At 50.6% G+C, this 18,207-nt stretch overlaps 1 protein-coding gene across 14 annotated transcripts in view; it reads left to right on the forward strand.

Annotated features, from left to right (window-relative positions):
* MICAL2 (microtubule associated monooxygenase, calponin and LIM domain containing 2) overlaps window positions 1-18,207 on the forward strand; it is a 207,327-nt gene that overhangs the window by 11,564 nt on the left and 177,556 nt on the right. For all 14 annotated transcript variants that reach the window (XM_036325407.1, XM_036325410.1, XM_036325406.1 and 11 more), the window contains exon 2: window positions 17,383-17,453. The gene's annotated coding sequence lies outside the window, so the exon portion shown is untranslated. The remainder of the gene's footprint in view (window positions 1-17,382; window positions 17,454-18,207) is intronic.

The following is an 18,207-nucleotide window of genomic DNA, read 5'->3' on the forward strand; positions in this document are numbered from 1 at the left end:
GGAGGAGGTGGCACTTGGTCATTGAAATGGGCCTAGAGGATGGAAGGACTTCCATAGGCAGAAATGGGTAGAGGTACAGCACAAAGAGATGTGGGAAAGTGAGGTAGGTTCAGGGTGCCACATGGTGAAAATATGGGTCTGCCTAGGGAACCCGTGGGAGCTGAGGCTGGAATCGGGCCAGCCCTGGGTGCTGGGTGGGGACATGGCCCTAACCCAGCAGGCAGTGGGAAGTCATTGGAGATGGATGGTCAGAGCTGTCCTTCAGGCAGATCAGCTTGTGGGGGAGTCAGGGTGAGGGATCTGTCAGGAGGTCCACACTGCCCTCCATGCTTTGGATGTGTACATCGATTAGACAGTAGCTGTTGATCAGGGACCAAGGAGGGAGTGGGGGATGGGGGCTGGGGCATGGGGGTCAGGTAAGACTGGGTCCCAGTAAGGCCTCATCTGTGTGCTGGTTTTGCCTGCAGCCCTCTGTGTGAGGAGGGTCAGAATGGGCAGTCCTGTATTTCAGTTTAGAAGGCGGACAGACCACTTGGAACTCCTCAGTTAGGGTCTTAGAAGATGGGACATCTGTCCCTTTCTGTGCCACCAAGGGTGCCTACTCTGAGCTCTGGCAACTCTGTCCTCTGTAGAAAATGGTTACTGCCCCGCCTTTCATCATCTTTCTACCGGCTGAGCCTTCCTCGATGATCGTTCTCCTTCCTCAAGGTCAGTTTGAGGGGAATGAATAGGGCAGTGATGGCGAACCTTTTGAGCTCGGCGTGTCAGCATTTTGAAAAATCCTAACTTAACTCTGGTGCCGTGTCACATATAGAAATTTTTTTATATTTGCAACCATAGTAAAACAAAGACTTATATTTTTGATATTTATTTTATATATTTAAATGCCATTTAACAAAGAAAAATCAACCAAAAAAATGAGTTTGTGTGTCACCTCTGACACGTGTGTCATAGGTTCACTATCACTGGAACAGGGAGTCAGGTGCTGAGCCGCAGTGGGGGTGGGTACCCATGGATCAAGAGCAGGAGTTACCTGCCTGCATGTGGATGAGACACCCACCAAAGCTAGGACGGGACAGGAATCCAGGGGCCTCCCTCTTCCTTTGTCAGAATCGGTTCTGCAGGCACCAGGTGCTCCAAGCATTGTGGGCCATGATCTGAAATGACGGATTCTCCCGTCTGTGGTCTCATAAGTACCTGAGTATCTCCTGCAGGCGGTCCTGCCCTGAGCCTCTGGTGCACACTTGGAGTTCACTTCCCCTAGGAGGAGACGAGCTTACCGGTGGACCCAGGCTGGACTTGATGTCACCAGGCAGCTGGAACACATTGCGGGGGATTGAGCGTGTCTGTCTCCCAGTGTTTTCCCCAGCCCTGTGGACACCCTGGCCCCGGGGAGGGGACAAAAGCTGAGCTCAGCTTCCGCTTGCACCAGCGTGAACCTGGCAGGTGGGAGGCATGGCAACCTGGTACGCTTGCGGCTCTGACATTTGAGCAGGGCTGCTGGCACCTGTTCTCTGCCATAGATGCCTCAGAAACACCCTTGCTTTCTGTGATGGAATAAATTGCTCCTGCAAGCAGCAAATGTCATGAGTATAGTGCCTGTGGGAGGTGTGTGTGTGTGTGTGTGTGTGTGTGTGTGTGTGTGTGTGTGTGTTGGCGGGGTGGGTGTTACTGCAACAGCTTTCGTCTTTGTTCTCCTAGCATCAGTTCTACCAAAATGAGACCAAGTTAGTTCACTGAGTAATTGGTCAAGTGAGCACTCCATTCATTCTGCCAGTCAGGACTTCTGGCATTTCTTGTATTTGAAGCCCATTATAGCTCAGAGTCACTAGGAAAGCTTGGGCAAGCCGCTTCTTTTCTCTAAGCCTTGAGTTTCTGTTCTGTGGCCTCTAGTTTATCTCGCAGGATGTCAGTGAGGATTGAATGGGGCAATGCACATAGCACCCCTGACGCGGGGCCTGGCACAGAGGTGGCCTCTTCCCCTCTGGCCCTTTCCCGTTGGCCCACAGGAGGCTCAGAGCACAGATGTGGGCAGGGTTCCTCTCAGGCTCCCATTGGGCACTGTTCCCTAAATGGCTTTTACCCTTAACTAGTGACTTTTAAGAGAATGTCTCAAAGCACCTGTGTGTGCAGCCAAGAAAACACGATGCCTTTCTCTTCGTGAGAGGTCCTCTCAGCCAGACCTTAGAGCTGCAGGGCTGTGCCAGCCTGGGCTTGCACCTGGGGGGTGACCCTTCCATCTTTGGACGGCTCCTCCTGTCACCTCCCCGATGGCTCCCCATGGCTCTGGCATTTGGTTCCAGTGTTTCCTCCTTGAAGCCACCGAGACGGAGTCTAATTTCTCCTCTACCCGACAGCTCTTTGGACACTGTTTTTAAAAATCCAATCTCTGATACCATCAGTTAGAAGCTGTACCATTATTTTATTTGTAAGAAAGAAAAAGTGCTTCCAATTCAGCTGTGCAACCATGCCTTGTTATCACTTAACATGTTTATTTTGTATTTACTGAAAGCGTTCTTTTAGAGCTTAGACCTACGTCAGCGGTTCTCAACCTGTGGGTCGCGACCCCTTTGGCAGTCGAACGACCCTTTCACGGGGGTCACCTAAGACCATCCTGCATATCAGATATTTACATTACGATTCATAACAGTAGCAACATTACAGTTATGAAGTAGCAACGAAAATAGTTTTATGGTTGGGTCACAACATGAGGAACTGTATTTAAAGGGCCTTAAGGTTGAGAACCACTGACCTACGTCTTCATTCCATATCACTCTTGCACGTACATAAAAAGGGAAATGCATTGGTTACGGCATTTCTTAAAACTTTTTCACTTTCAGGACCCAAGTCTTCCAAATCACTTTTTGACCCAGAGTCACCCATGTGTATTTTGTACATTCTTATATTCTGGTGAAGTAGTGGTGTCTTTCTTAATTTCTATTGTCTCTAGATTTTTTTCTGACTTCTGATGCTCATTCTGTAAGTTTCGATGGTGTTGCTTTCTTTACTTTTATCAGAAAGTATCCAAGGAGAGTTTTATAGTCAGCAGCCGGGATGTACATTCCTTCCTGACATGGTCCTTAAATGCTTGGCCTCCTGAAGTGTGGAAGGCGGCAGTTGTCTAGATTTGTCAACAGGCAAATTTCCACACAACAATGGAAATGAGGCAATGACAACTGCGCCACAGCTGCATCCGGGCCCCGAGGGATTGTTAGAGGTCGGGGGGATTGTGCGATACAGTCTGCTTTCAGACATTTTATCACTGAAAAAAGTTGCATCTTCTAATTAGTGAAATATAATATTTAGAGACAGCCCTTTTGTTCTCTCTTGAGTCTTCTTTCAGATTAACAACCTATGATGTAGGCTCACTTGGGTCTTTTGACCTTCCCTTGGTTCTCCTCTGAACAAAATCCAGTTTATACAGCGAGGGCAATACCCAGACCATACATGGTATTTGTGGTGTGACCACAGCAGAGGAAGGGAGCTGTCACCTCCCTAGTTTAGGCCATCCTACTCCTCTTAATGCAGCCCAAGATTGCATCAGCTTTTCTGGCAGCCACACCACCCCATTTTTGCTGACATTATTGCTGACCAGATCTATTTAACACGTGGTGTTGTTGGGGAGCTGCTTCTCCCCTGGCCTAGAATGTGTGTGGCTTTAGAATGTAGAGGCAGAGCCTCTGTTTTGTTCACACCTGACTCAGAACAGCCATGCCTGTTGAATGTCAAGTTGTTCACTTCAGTGCAGCCCGGTTCTGCCGAGCTCCGTCAGGACCCTATTCCTGTGCCTTCCGTAGCATCACCCACGCCACTGATAGAAGGCTTATCGGGAGCGAGGCCTCGGGCACGCTGCTCATGTCCTCCCCTCTGGTGACATGACCTTTGACCGGCTTACTTTGGGAAAGGAAGTCCCCTTGCCTAAGTCTCGGCCCTTTTGCTTTTCTGTCCTGCGACCGGACGCCTTCTTATACCCAGGTGTGCCAGTTCCCATGGACCACCAAGCGTCCTATCACAGAACGAGGCGATGTCCGTGACCCCACATGCTCTGTTCCCAGGGGCTCTGCAGCTGCTTTTAGGCGCCCCTGCTGCCCCGCAGGGATTCGATAGGCAGTTCAGTCACACCTGCAGGTTTCCACGCCCTGGACCAGGACACCTGGTCACTGAAAATATCTAAATCTCCTTTTTAAACAACCAAGCCCCTCCCCCACCTCAGCTTCTGATCTCCTCTCCATGTTGGATCTTTACTTGTCAGTCTAAGAATAGCTCTTTTTTTTTAACCAATGTCACCCCAATAAATTTAACATTTTTTTAAAAATGTAGTTCTTTTTGGCAAAGGCCATGATGCACCCAGAATGGGAGCGGAGGCCCAACTTCCCAGGACCCTTTATGCCTCTAGACCACTTGGATCAAGACAACCCCCCACCCCAAACCTTCCTTCCCCTTGGAGCCTGGGGTGCAGCTTCAGCACCCAGGGCTTGCCTCCTCCGGTGGACACTCTGGAGCAGGCCCTGCATCACTGTCTTGGGCTTCCTTGGCTATGCATCCTTCTCCTGGGGATGAGACTGCTCTCTTACAAGGCTTTCCTGTGCAACCACATGGCTCCTATTCTGTGCCACCTACAGAGCAGTTACGTGAGCCAGGACTGGGGTAAGGGCTTTGTAAACATGAACTCATTCAATCCTTGGGCCAACCCCATGAGGTAGATATTGTCATTATTCCCACTTACCAATGAGGGAATTAAGGCTCAGAGGGTTTAATTGACTTGCTCAAAATTTCATAGTTGGGAAGGGGAAAAGGGCGAATTAGAATCTAGTCAGTTTGCCCCTGAGTCCAACTTTGAATCATTATGGTCAGTTGCCCACTTCCTGAACTTCCCTCTCGGTCCCCTTCTCCTCTTCCTCCTCCTCCTGCCTCCCCACCCCATCCCCGTGCTCCTCACTCCCCCCTCCCCCTCCCAAGTGTATAACTAGAATTGCATTTCAGAGTCTGAATCATTTATTTTCTCAGTCTCAGGTCCCAGAGCCCTTCTATTCCCCCAGCCATCTGAGTCTGTTTTCTTAGAGCCTCAGGCACCCACTTCCCCTTCTTTGATCTCACAAACTTCAGAGGAAATGATTGCTTGTCCTCCACAGTTCCTGTGTCTCCTGGTCACTACCCATCGGCCATAACCCATAGCCATGGGAATTGGGTTAGTTGTTCCGTTTCTAGGGATGCGTCCTCTGTCTTCTGGAAGATGAAATGCTCAGCGAGGCCAGTCGGAGCTTTCAGCCCTCAGGGCTTCCACCGCTGTCAGAGTGGGTGATCCCCCCAGCCCCCACCCCCAACCACCAGAGCTCTTCTCTGGTTGGCCTGGCATCTGGGTCAGCAGCAGGCCAGTGGTGTCCATGGTGGCTTGACCTTTGTGCCTCAGTTCTCTCTTCACACACATGTTCTCCAGAATTATTCCCTTGTCTTTGTTTCATGGGCTTGCCACACAGACACACATCTTTTTTGTTATGTAGGCACTCCATCTCCCTCTCTATTCCAAGTCCAATTCTTTATTTTTTAGTTTTTAAAAAATATTTTTATTGATTTTAGAGACAGAGGAAGGGAAAGGGAGAAAGAAACGTCTATGTGAGAGAGAAACATCAATCGGTTGCCTACTGTATGCACCCTGACTGGGGACTGAACCCGCAACCTGGGCTTATGCCCTGACCAGGAATCGAACCAGTGACCTTTTGGTGCATGGGATGACACTCAGCCAGCTGAACCACACCGGCCAGGGCTCAAGTCCATTTTTTTTTAAGCTTTTTTTGTTGTTGTTAATCCTCACCCGAGGATATTTTTTCTATTGATTTTTAGAGAGTGGAAAGGAGTGAGAATGGAAAGAGAGGAACTTTGAAGTGACAGAGACACATTGATTGGTTGCTTCCTGCATGCACTCAGTCAGGGCTGGGGATTGAACCTGCAGCCAGGTATGTGCCCTTGACCAGGAATTGAACCCATGGCCCTTTGGTGCCAGGCAATGCTCTAACTGCCAAGCCACAACAGGTAGGACCCAAGTCCATTTTATTAGAGGATAAAAGCGGGTCACCGAGGAATGTGTATATGTAAAGAAAAGAATCCGTGTTTGTATTTGCATGTAAACATAAACATCATCAGGGACAAGACACAGCAACTGATACTAGTGGTTGCCTGTTTCAGAGTTGGGACTGACTAGGGAGACGGGGCCAAGATAGGGGAACAAATTTCCTATGTACTTCTGTGCTTTTTGATTTTTGAACCATGTGAATTCATTTTTCTATTCTGAATTTTAAAAAGCATAGATAATCTGGGAGTCCAGACTGTTGAACTGTGGAAGGAGTAGGACTCACCTGGCTGAGTCATCGCTCTGCCTCCTGCTGCCAACTGGACCTCAGTTCTCAGGCGTGCACAGGTCTAGGCGCAGCCTACTTACCTTGCAGTGCGGACACAGGAGACCCTCCTCTCGTGGCTGCATGGCCGCACCCAGAGAGGGTCTGCAGTGAACAGGCCTCCTCCCTCCTCGCTGGTTCAGCTCTCTGAAGCTCAGCAGTAACTTGAGGTTTTGCTACCTTTGGTGGTAATCTCAATTTACTGAGAGCTGGTGCACCTAAAACTTACACCATGGTTTTTTTCCCCTCTGTTGAACTCCAGTATTTAAGGAAATTGAAGCACTCTGAATGTCTGTATTTGCCTGGAACTGTGTACTTTTCTTTTCCAGACCTGTGGGACTGGACAGGTCATTTCTCTCCCAGTCATACTCACCTTCTCAGCACAGGGCGTACCCTTAGAATGGGCCTAACATCCTTTGAAAACACAAGCCCATGACTAGGTTTGCAGATACCCGAGGTCAGAGCAGGCCCTGAAGGAAAAATTCAGGGAATTGGGAGAGCCAGTTCAGGTATCTGTAATTGAGGAAGTGACCTGCTTAGGAAGGTGACTTGTTTACCTTGGGCAGTTCATTGAGAAGCACAGGCATATTGAGCACCTACTGTGTGTCCTGGGCCCTGTGCTGTGGGAAGGACAATGTGGCGAAGGCTCAGCCTTTCCTCCCTAAGTGTTCACAATATACTCGGGAAAACAAGATACACGTGTTTTAAAAAAGTAACAGGAGATTTTGGTAATAGTTCAGTTCATAGAAGGCAAGTCACATGCTAGTTCATGACTAATTTCCATATGACTGGTGGAGACAGCATCGGGTGTGGGGGGTGTTTTCTAGGGGCTGAAGAGGGCCTGGAAAGCTCCCTAGAGGAGGAGGAGGAGGAAGAGGGGAAGGAGAAGGAGGGGAAGGGGGCACATTTGATCTGGATCTCGAAGGAAAGATGAAGGGCCGATGGATAAGTAGGAGGAAGAAGAGAGCATTCTAGTGGGCGTCAAGGTCAGGAGGAATGGGAAATGGCCTGGTCTGAAGGTGGGTGGAGGGAGCTGAGGTTGGGCAGATGAATTTAGGACTGATGCAGACAGCTTTCAATATGACAGAGAGCCGGAGATTGTGTGTGTGTGTGTGTGTGTGTGTGTGTGTGTGTGTGTGTGTAAGTTCAGAACAGAGGTGGGAGGATAAGGGCACAGGGTCTCATAGGGAACTCTTGTAAATCCTAGGGAGGGTGGGCAAGAAGGGGTTTGGCCTCCAAACATTTTAACCTAGGCATCTCAGCTTGTCCTCCCGAGATGTCCTCAGGAGCAGAGAGGGAGGCCAGAGGCATGCTAGCCCTTCCCCCATCATTGTACTATTTGGACATTTTCTTCTTGGGCATTTTAAATGCCTGCTCATTCATTCATTCTGCAGGTGTTTATGATTCTTACTGGGTGTCAGAACCTGTTCTGTGTAGCTGGGGTTACAGCAGGGAAAAAAACAAACAAACAAACAAAAAAAACAGGGTAAAATCCCTTGCCACGTGGAGGGGAGACAGTAAACGGGTAAGTGAAGCGTATGAGGCCAGGCGATAAGAGGTGGGTGAAGCGCACTGCTGCGGGGAAGAAGACAGGCTGTGCTGGGTGGGGCGGAGGGTGGCAGTTGCGGGGAGGGCTGTAATTTTCAATAGGCTGTCAGGAACGGCCTCCCTGACTCACCCTGTTGCTGGGACTGGTGAGCCAGCAAGTCTGGGGCCATAAGAAAGGGGGCCAGGCCAGGCGGTGCAGGGACCTCGAGTCCCCAGGGGATCCTCTTCGACCCACTGGGTCTCAGCTCGAGGCAGCAGGGAGCCTTTGAGTGTTCTTGAGCAGAGGAGCACCATACCTGGGAAGATGTCCCTAATAACTCTGAGGAGGATAGACCAGAGGGGATGAGGCGAAGGTCCCAGGAGGAGATGACCAGGGCCTTGAAAAGTCCACTGGTTTGGTACTTCCTGTCTGGGCATGGTGGGGCAGGGCGAGGGAGCAAAAGCAGTGCGGCAGGGTGAGGGTGAGGGTGAGAGCAGGCAGGGGCAGAAAGGGAATGAAGGCAGGGCTTAGGCTGGACGGGTGACAGCACACTGGAGTTCTTAGAATTTGGCGCTTGGGGGTCGTTTAAACATAGTTGCCGTGAGTTTTCTCTCATTAGTTTAGTGTAGTGTAGTGCTTAAGAATGTGGGCTCTGGGTTTGAATCCTGCCTAAGTGACCTTGGGCAAGTTACTGAACCTCTGTGCCTCAAGCTCTGCATCTGTAAAATGGGTGGTAGAATAATACTTACCTTACAGGCATGTATTTGAGAGGATGAGATAGGTTGCTGAATGTAGAATACTGAATGTGGTAAGTGCCTGTTAAGTATTAGCTTGTTTGACCGTCTGCTCTCTCTCCATATATATGTGTGTGTGTGTGTGTGTGTGTGTGTGCGAATAAAATTAATGTGTTGGACATATCCTTTCTGTTGTCCCGAAGCTAAGTCAAAGGAAGAGAATGATGCTTTTAAGGATGAAATGAGGTAATGGATTTGGCTTAGTGGCAGATGAATACTAGTTAAAAGTACTACTATTACCACCAGATATTCTCATGAAGAAAGTGATTGAAGAGTGGAAATGCTCTGTAAGGCCATCGGATTCAATCATTATTGATCGAGCCGATGGTGTGCCAGGTGCTGCACATGTTATTTCCTTTCATCTTCGCAACAATTGCCCGAGATAAGCCGTTAACCACATCTCACAGATGAGGAAGCTGAGGCTCAGAGAGGCTAAGATTTGTCCGAGGTCACAGAGCCCATGAGTGGCAGAGCAGGGATTTGAGGGCTTTTTCCCCTTTAACACTGAACTACCTTTTATAGTAAGAACAATTATCCCATGAATGTTCTGTTACGTAAATGTACATCCACGTTTAGGTTCTTACGTCAGTCTCCCTGGGTATTGGTGCCCACATGGAGCCTTGAGAGTTAGAGGCATGGCCAACCTTCAGGACGGACCAGGGGCAGTGTCAGAGAGTGGCAGGGCCCGGAGTCAGCAGCCCATGGGAGGAAGAGGTCCTGGGTGAGTCAGTGCCTTCCCTCAGTGACTCATCCCGCAGGCCTTATCAGAGCCTTTCAGCCATATAGAGTCGGTCAGAGACCTATCTTGGTTGACCCAGCCACTGAAGTGCTGGAGAAGCAGAGCCTGATGGGTTCAAATCCCAGCTCTACCACTTCCCAGGTGTGTAAGGCCAACACGGGAGTGAATTTCTTTGTGCCTCAGTTTGGTCATCTGTGAACCCATTCATAGGGCTTCATGAGAATTAAATGAGATGCGCCATGTAAATACTTAGAACTGCCTATCCCATAGCAAGCACTCAGAGTTATTATTATGCTAACAGTCATTACGGCATAATATTATTTATAAAAGTCTCCCCTGACCTGGGAGACCAGAATAAACTGTCTCATCCTCTCTGCATAATTCCTCCGGTAACACATGTGGTTTTGCCTTATTATGGAAATGTGGGTGGAGCTCTCCCCTTACCAGACCAAGTGTTTGAGACCAGGGAATAAATAGGTCTCTATCAGTGCTTTTTAAGTCCCTGGAGACTTGTGCCTTGTCCTAGAAGGTGTAGAAAGAAGTTGGAGGCATGGAATGGATTCCTAGTTCTCCTTTTCCCTTCAAGCCACATTTTCTGACCTGTGTTCCCCACCCGCTAGGATTATGGAAAATGCCTGCTGTTTCTAAGGGAACTTCACAGCTTGCAGAGCATGTCCACATCCATATTTCGCTCTGTCTTCGCACTCGTTTGTGTGGGCATTGGTTATTATCCCCATTCAATAGCTAAGGAGGCTGAGGCCCTGTAGAATTAAGTAATTTGCCCACAGACTCACAGGTGGAAGGTAAGGAAACAGGTACCCCCCTGTCCGGAGGCTCAGATTGGCCGTTTCCAAAGCCTTTTCATCATTTCCCCTTGTCCCGCTCCTGCCAAGGGTTGGGAGGAGCCCGTGTCACCACCAGTTCTGCTTCTATCCTCCTCCCTCCTCCAGGTCCTGTTACTTCCAAGATAGCACACAACGGTGGGCTTGAACTGAGCCAGTGATCCTAGTTGCCTAAATCATCGCCACTCAGTTTTCCCTTCTCCGTGGGCCTGAGGCCTGGCCTGGGACTCTGCACTAGGGGCTTGGTGGGGAGCTGAGGCAGGGGAGCTCTAGCATTTGGAGCAGTGCCTGACCCCAGCGGTGCCCTGGGGAACCTGCAGTCAGAGGTGGAGGAGGCTGGCATCCACGCCTTCACCCAGGAGGAGCCCAGAACCATGTCTAGGGTGCAAGGAGTTGCTAGGGGGTGGGTGGCGAAGCAGAGGCTGTGGGGTGTGGAGAGGTGGGGTAGGGTGGGGTGGGGTGGTGGAGCACTTTCTCTCCAGGAGGCAAGCAGGCAAATGATCCTTCCAGCTAAGGTGGGACTAAACCACAGGCTCCAGGGCTTATCAGACTAGTTCCTTAAGCGGAAGAATCTTCTGTGTAGTTCAGCTCAACAAGAGTGACCTCAGGTGAGATAGGGACCTGGCTATGAGGAGCTCATGTCCTAAGGCCTCAGTTTTTACTTTTATTTTCCCCTCTCCTGGAAACCTTGCATGCCAGGGTAATGGTGGTGATACTGCGTGCATAGGGCAGCAGGCAGCTTCCTGGCGTCCTGGAGCTTGGGCTGGAATCTGCGGGCTGGGAGCTGGCCACGCCCTGCTCACTGAGTTGGGTTCTAAGCCTGCTGTGGGGAGAGAGGGGGTATCGGGCCTTTCCAGTCATGGGTCTCAGTTCCCTCCGCAGCTGTTCTGTGACCAAAGGAGCAGACACAGTAGCGTCTCCGGGGTGCGGGTGAGAAAGATCCCAGGTGGAATGGCCCCCACGGTAATGGCTCAGGGGGCCCATTCCTCACTCAAGCCAGTCTCCCTTCTTCCTCCCGCCAGCCTGGCCTGTCTCCACTGCTTTTCTCTGCCCACCTGCCTGGTCACCCCTGCCTCCAGTTCTTTCTTTGTTTTTCCCAGCATGCAGTGCCTTCCTTCTCTTTTGCCTTTATCCATCCTTACCCCGCAAGACCGAGAACCAGCCCTTCCTGCTTCAGAAAGGCTTCCTAAACCCTCTCAGCCAAATGTCCCCCCTTCTCCATATGCCTCCTGGGAGGCATGTGGGTACAAAGGGTGAGCCCGTGCTCCAAGCTGGGAAAATACCCAATCTGAAAAATCATAGTGGAGGCCTAGTCCCCTTGGGGAGGGTGGAGGGATATGGGTTCCGCATGTACATGTCATGTAATGTGTTTTGAGCACCTACCAGATAGCAGGCAGTCGAGCAGAGACTAGAAGTGTGGAGTCGACGGGCCTGGGGCTACTTTCTAGCTCTGATTCACACGAGCTGTGTGACTTTGGGGAGGTGCTTTGATTTCTCTGACTCTCAGCGCCTCATTTGAACTGGAGGACCCCTGCCCTTCCCTCCCTCACAGGGAGGTGTGAGGATCTGGTGAAATACTCCACGCAGTGCACTTAGCACACAGTTCCTAGCTCATAGCAACACTAACACGCCAGCCGTGACTGTGCTTGGACACGTACCATCTGTCGAATCCACACCCTGGTTTTATAAGGGAGACAGCGTCCCCCAAAGGGGAGCAGGGGCACCTCGGAGCCTCGACCTGTCCAAGGTCTCAGCACTCTCCTCTCCACTGCCTCTGCGTCCCAAGTCCAGGCTCCTGCTCCCCAGAAATTCTTCACAGTCCCGGTCAGGACACATGGCAAATGCTTAGTGAATGGTCTTTCCTGCCTGGTTTATGGAGAACCATGTTGGTGGGGCAGAATATGGGACCCCTGAGCATTCCATCCCTTTCAGATTTCAGACCAATCAGCTTGTCCATGGATCCCTGCCAGTGCGGTGCACACCACTGCCACACCAGGCAGTACTGGGCAGCGTGGCACCAGCTGCGCCCCAGCCAGGGAGTGTGGTCCCAAATCCTTCCCCCAGGGGAAGCCAGCCAGTTCCTTTTCATGTCTTTATGTATTGTTAAGTAGCAGAGCATACAGTTATACAAAGACAAAGAGAAGCAAGGGAAATACCTGTCTGGATAATCCCCCACGACTGGGCAGCCTCAGCCTGAACCCCATTGCTGGGAGACAGAAAAGCCAGTAGTTGGCCCGCGGGCTCAGGACAGTGTGTGGCTCTGCGTGTGTCCTGCAGGGTTGATGGGTGAGGCCTCTTTGGAATGGCTTCCTGCGCGCCCCCGCCCCCACCCCCACCCCCACAGGTACAGTCCACACCCTGCCAAGGGTGGCTGCTCTTGATATTACTGTGGTCAGGATGGTTTTCACAGCGTTTCAGGTCACTGTTTCCAATTTTTCTCCAGCAAATGTTGGAAGCTGCCACTTTCTTCTCCGGCTGAGTCTCTTTGTACGAGCTGAGGTTTGCATCTGCAGGGTCCTCGCCACATGGGTTGTTGAGTTTAGGCCTGTGCTGACCTGGGTGCAAGCCCCCCCCCCCCCCCGCACCCCCCTCCCCTCTGCCCTCCCTCCCCTGACCCCCCTCCGGGGATGAGTGGAATAATGCGTGGGCTCATTCTCCCGTTCACCTATGGCTAATGCTGCAGGAGATGGGGAGGTTTGGTTCTTTGTTTTTGTTACCAGCCAGGGGTTTGTTTTTGTTTCTGTTTCTCTAAAACCCTTTAAAACACATCTGAAGTAGAGCTCCTTTTCCTAGAGGGAATGGCAAGGGGCTGTTAGAAGACCTGGAGGTATGGGAATAGACCATCTTTGGGTGGTGGCCCAGAGGTGGGGAGAAAATGAGACAAAGCAAAGATAACAGTTTAGCTATGTGTCAGCCATTGTAGTTGTACTTGTTAAGTCAGAATCTTTTAGTAAAGCTGTGGAGAAATAAAAACAAACAAAAGCCCCCCCCCCCCCAAAAAAAAAAAAATCTCTTCATGGGATTCTGACAGGCATATCCAGTTAAAACCCATGGGTAAATGTCATCTCATTAGCATTGCACTGATGCTCTTGGAGCTTAAAATAGCCAATGTCCAGAGAAGGAAACATGCCCACAGATGCACTGTGGGTATCCACCGGCTGCCTGTCCTGTCAGGGCCTTAAGGCAGTCCCTTTCCTGAAGGCTGTCTCTAGGTGGGGTGGAGGGCCCATTGTAGATGAGGGGGCAGAGAACAGGCGACCTCAACATCCCCAAAACAGTACCCTCCCTGCTTAGTGGCCTGTGGCTGCAGACAGCTCCCAGCTGACCCCACATATCCCTCCACCCTCCCCAAGAGGACTAGGCCTCCACTAGATTTTTCAGATTGGATATTTTCCCAGCTTGGAGCATGGGCTCACCCTTTATACCCACAAATATGGCCGAGGAGGAAAGAAACTCTGATGAACCTATCTTGAGTCCCATGACCACCTTTTTGTCTGGGAGTAGAAGATGGGGTGAAATCTGTTGTCAGAACAAAGGGAGAAGGATACTAGTACTACTAATAAATAAGAATAATACTATTTTAAAAAATATTTTATTGAATTTTTACAGAGAGGAAGGGAGAGGGATACAGTTAGAAACATTGATGAGCGAGAAACATCTATCAGCTGCCTCCTGCACGCCCCCTACTGGGGATGTGACCATAGCCAAGGTACATGCCCTTGACCGGAATCGAACCTGGGACCCTTGGGTCCGCAGGCCGACGCTCTATTCACTGAGCCAAGCTGGTCAGGGCTAGAATAATACTAACTTTTATTGAGAGCTTATTTTGTGCCAGACATTCTAAGCTCTTTCTCTTTACCTATGTAACTCATTAATCTTCAAATCAACACCATTTTACATACCAGGAAGATGAGGCACAGAGAGGTTAAGCAATTTTCCCAGGGCCACATAGCTCATAGGAGAGCTGGAATTGAACCCATGCAAAGGACTCCAGATGTGCTTGTAACCACCCACTCTGATGCAGACAATAACAACAGCTGTCAGCTGCAGGCACTTACTCTGAGCGACACACTGGGCTATGTCCTTTACAGCAGAGGTTCTCGACCTGTGGGTCGCGACCCCTTTGGCGGTCGAACGACCCTTTCACAGGGGTCGCCTAAGACCATCCTGCATATCAGATACTTACATTACGATTCATAACAGTAGCAACATTACAGTTATGAAGTAGCAACGAAAAGAATTTTATGGTTGGGTCACAACATGAGGAACTGTATTTAAAGGGCCAGAAGGTTGAGAACCACTGCTTTACAGCATTCTCTCATTCCATCTTCAGAACAGCCACGTGGAGTAGGCACTAACATTATCCCTGCTTTCAGATAAGGACTTGAGGCTCACGTAGATTATGTGGCTTGCCCAGGGGTCACCTGACTCATGCAATATGACAGAGCTGGGATAGGAAACCTGGTTTGCCTGAATCCAGAGCCTGAGCTCAGGACCACTTGAGTGGGTAGCCTTTATGTCAGACACTTACCTTGCTCTGTCAGAAGCTCCCCTGGTGACTGGGATTAAGAGCAGACCTGGCTCAGCATCTGCACCTCCATTCTCTGGGAGCTTGGCGTGTGGAAACCTCCGCTCGGTGCACGTTGCTGAGGCTTTGTGGCTCCAAGCTGGGTGTGCTTCACACTAACTCATACCAGAGGGTCCTAAGTAAGTCTTCAGTGCATCTAAGCTCTGGATTTCTTCATTCCTCCATTCATCAAATATTGATGGAGTGCCCAGTGTGGAGGCCCTGTTCCAAGTGCTTGGGGTCCCTCAGTGAAGACCTGGCTGCCATGGAGATAGGCTTGGAGAACAGCAGAGGGGAAGGTTCCTGAATTGTTCTTAGGCTCCTCGAGATCCATGAGGCCACTCAAGCTCACAGGAGACCTTTCCTGCACCACCCAAGTCAGGCCCACGGGGGCCTGGAGACCTCATGCTCCTTTGCTTGGGACTGGCGTAATGGCAGGTCCAAGAGGAGACTTGTTTCTTCATTCTGATTAAAAACTTTGTGTCAGGGAGTGAGCGTGGGCATGGAGCCAGGCCAGCTCACCTGTGAGTCCCAGACTGCTGTGGGCAGTGCTGAGTGAGTCTCCAGGTAAGGCGGCACTTGGCTGTACCTTGCTTCCGTTTCCCCCTCTATGACATGACTTTACTACCTGACTCATTGGGTTGCTGGGACAATTGTCTGAGATAGCAAGTGATAACTAGCCATGGATGAATCTCTCTCCTTCCTTTAAAGGACTAACTAATTTTTACAGATGTCTCTAAAAGTCAGGGCCCATGGAGGAGTCAGCTGGAAGGCATCCTTGGTGAGGAAATCACCCATTAGGTCAACCTTCTCATTTTACAGACCAGGGAGCTGAGGCTCATGTAAGGGAGGAATGATGCTGGGCTCCAGGCCCTCTGACTTAGTGGAAATAAAGGCAGCTCAAAGCATGTTTGGCTGATGGTCAGAGAGAGGGTACGAGTTGGTATTGGAGTGGCTAGATCACAGTGTGCCCAGGCCTGTGTGGGAATCTGACTGGTGGTCAGCCTTTGTAGGCTGTCCGGAAGTGCCCGCCTGCACCCGCCTTGCAGACAACCCAAGCAGAACCTCAGACAACCCCGCTTCCCTGCTTCTGGTCTCAGCATCGTCCCTGGGTGGGCAGGGTCTTCTGTTCCTGAGATCTGGGGAGCATGGGAAGTTTCAAACCTGGGAAGACCAATGGTAGAAATCTCTGCCAGGATGTCCAGCTTCCCCACCCACTGTGCCCAGAAGCTTCCCTTGAGAAGCAGATAAATGGAGACTCCAGCCTCTCTCACTTCTGGCTCCAGATGACTCCACAGAGCCCATAGCTCATGCTGATAGAATGTGGCCAAGGCGGGCGAGCCTGTTTGTCAGCTGCCACAGGCAGGGGAGGTGTGGCTTAATAATGATGATGATGATGTTGACAGAGATGATGCCCAAGTGGCTGCTCTCGAAGCCTACCAGCACGCAGCTGCACTAGCACACCTCTCACCTGGTGGCAGGGTCGAACACGAGCACGTGGTCCCAGTGCGGCCATGCCAGGGCCTTCTACACTCCGAGCCCCTGTCCCTGACTCTGAGGAGCCACCGAGACAAAGTAGGTCTAGTCCCTAACAGTGCTCGTCCCATGCTTGGCCGGTGCTCAGTCAGTAGTAGCTTCTCTCCCATGAATAGTCTGAGAATTCTGAACAGTGAGTCCCAACCCCCGCCTCTCAGTGCAGACCTGTGTGTATTAGAGAGAACACCTGTGTGTTTATGTGGACACGTAGGCCTACTGCCCTGTTGAACACGTGTGTGCGTCCAGCGAGGATGGTGATTGGCTCTTGGAGATCTCAACATGCACACTGGCATTCGCTTCTGTCTGCGAGAGGCTGCCTCTTGTGCACAATTTAGAATTGTGAAAGTACATCTTCAGAAATGCCTGCGACTCTGGGCTCCGTTTTCCAGACAGGTGCAGAGGCATGTTCTGCAGAGGCAGTAGATGTAATCAAATCATTTGGGTGGCCATCGGAAGCCAAAGTAATAATTTGGTTAGGAAGCCCAGCCACGGTCAGGTGGCCCACTTTTATAACTCCCTAGAGTATTTAGCATTTTGGTCCTTTCCATCTTAGGAAATGTAACACATTTCACTTTGGTGACTTGTGACGAGGTGTTTATATCAGCTTGATTTACTTTTGTCATGTCTTAAGCTTAGGAATCCTGGCATTTTTTGTTTTTATGCAAGTGCCTGATGAAGCGTTTTTCCCAAGACGCACCTCCCTTTCTCTGCAAGCCTTTGTGTGGAGATGTGATAAGCCCCTGGGGTGCCCAGACAGTGGCAGACAATAGCATTTGTGTGAGCATCTCACAATTCCTTTCTTCACATGCAAGATTGGGAGCACAGAGAGGAACTCTCTGTCCATTTCCTCCTGTTGGGTAATGTGTTCCTAAGGGGCAAAGTGCACAAGCATGCAGGGTGGGGGAGGCCCTCTTGGCGGGGAGAAGATAGGAGGCTGTAACGTATGATAAAGTAACGTTCACTGTTGGGCTTTTGTTTTTAAAGGGACATGGCAATCTGTGCGGGGCTCGTCCTGGAAGGGAGCCACTTGAGTCACTGCGATGCCTAAGGATCAGGTGAGTAAGCCACAGTGGTGGGTCTCCTTCACTGCAACACTGAGTAGCTCTTGGCTTCAGTGGCTCTTTGGAATGTGTAGGGGCACTTGCACTCTTTCTACAGGCCCAAGTGAATGTGAGTCCGTTTGAAGAAACAATGGCTAGTGAAAGCTCTCGTCTTTGCCTGCAACCTGTGTATAGCCCTCCCACGTGGTCAGAGGAGAGAGGGAGGCAGGATAGAGACTGAGGTGTGTCTGAGGGCCTGACGGACCTGTCTAACTCAGGGGTCTTTGGGTGGGTGGGGTCTCTGCCCCCTCTTTCCCTGAGGAAGACCAGCAGCCCAGCTGTCCTGACTCCAGCCCCAGCTCTGTCGATGCTTCAGTCTCTTTCTGGCCCCGATCGGTGCCAAGGCAAGAATCTGGCTGGGCAGCTTCTGTCGGGAGTGCCTTCAGGGCACCGGAGACCATTTGTCCAAGATTTGAAAGTGTGATTGCAGCATCTTCCTCCGCTTGGGTCTTATTCTGAGGAGAACCAACCTGTTTACATCTCTATGTATTTTCTGCAGGTCCATGGAGGCTTAGGGTCTAGGAGGCTAAGGTATAGGCAGAAATCAATAATGGCATGTTTTTCACAGTCACCCTCATGCACTGTTATTGTAAGAGCCTTCCTGCTGTTCTCGCGGGCTCCTTCCTTGAAGACTTGTCTGACCAACATTCTGCTGTTGGCCTTCAAGGCCTCGTCCAGTCAGACCTCAGCCTCATAGTCCAGCCTTGTT

Source organism: Myotis myotis, unplaced genomic scaffold (assembly GCF_014108235.1).
Source record: "Myotis myotis isolate mMyoMyo1 unplaced genomic scaffold, mMyoMyo1.p scaffold_m19_p_10, whole genome shotgun sequence".
In the NCBI taxonomy this organism is placed as follows: Eukaryota; Metazoa; Chordata; class Mammalia; order Chiroptera; family Vespertilionidae; genus Myotis; species Myotis myotis.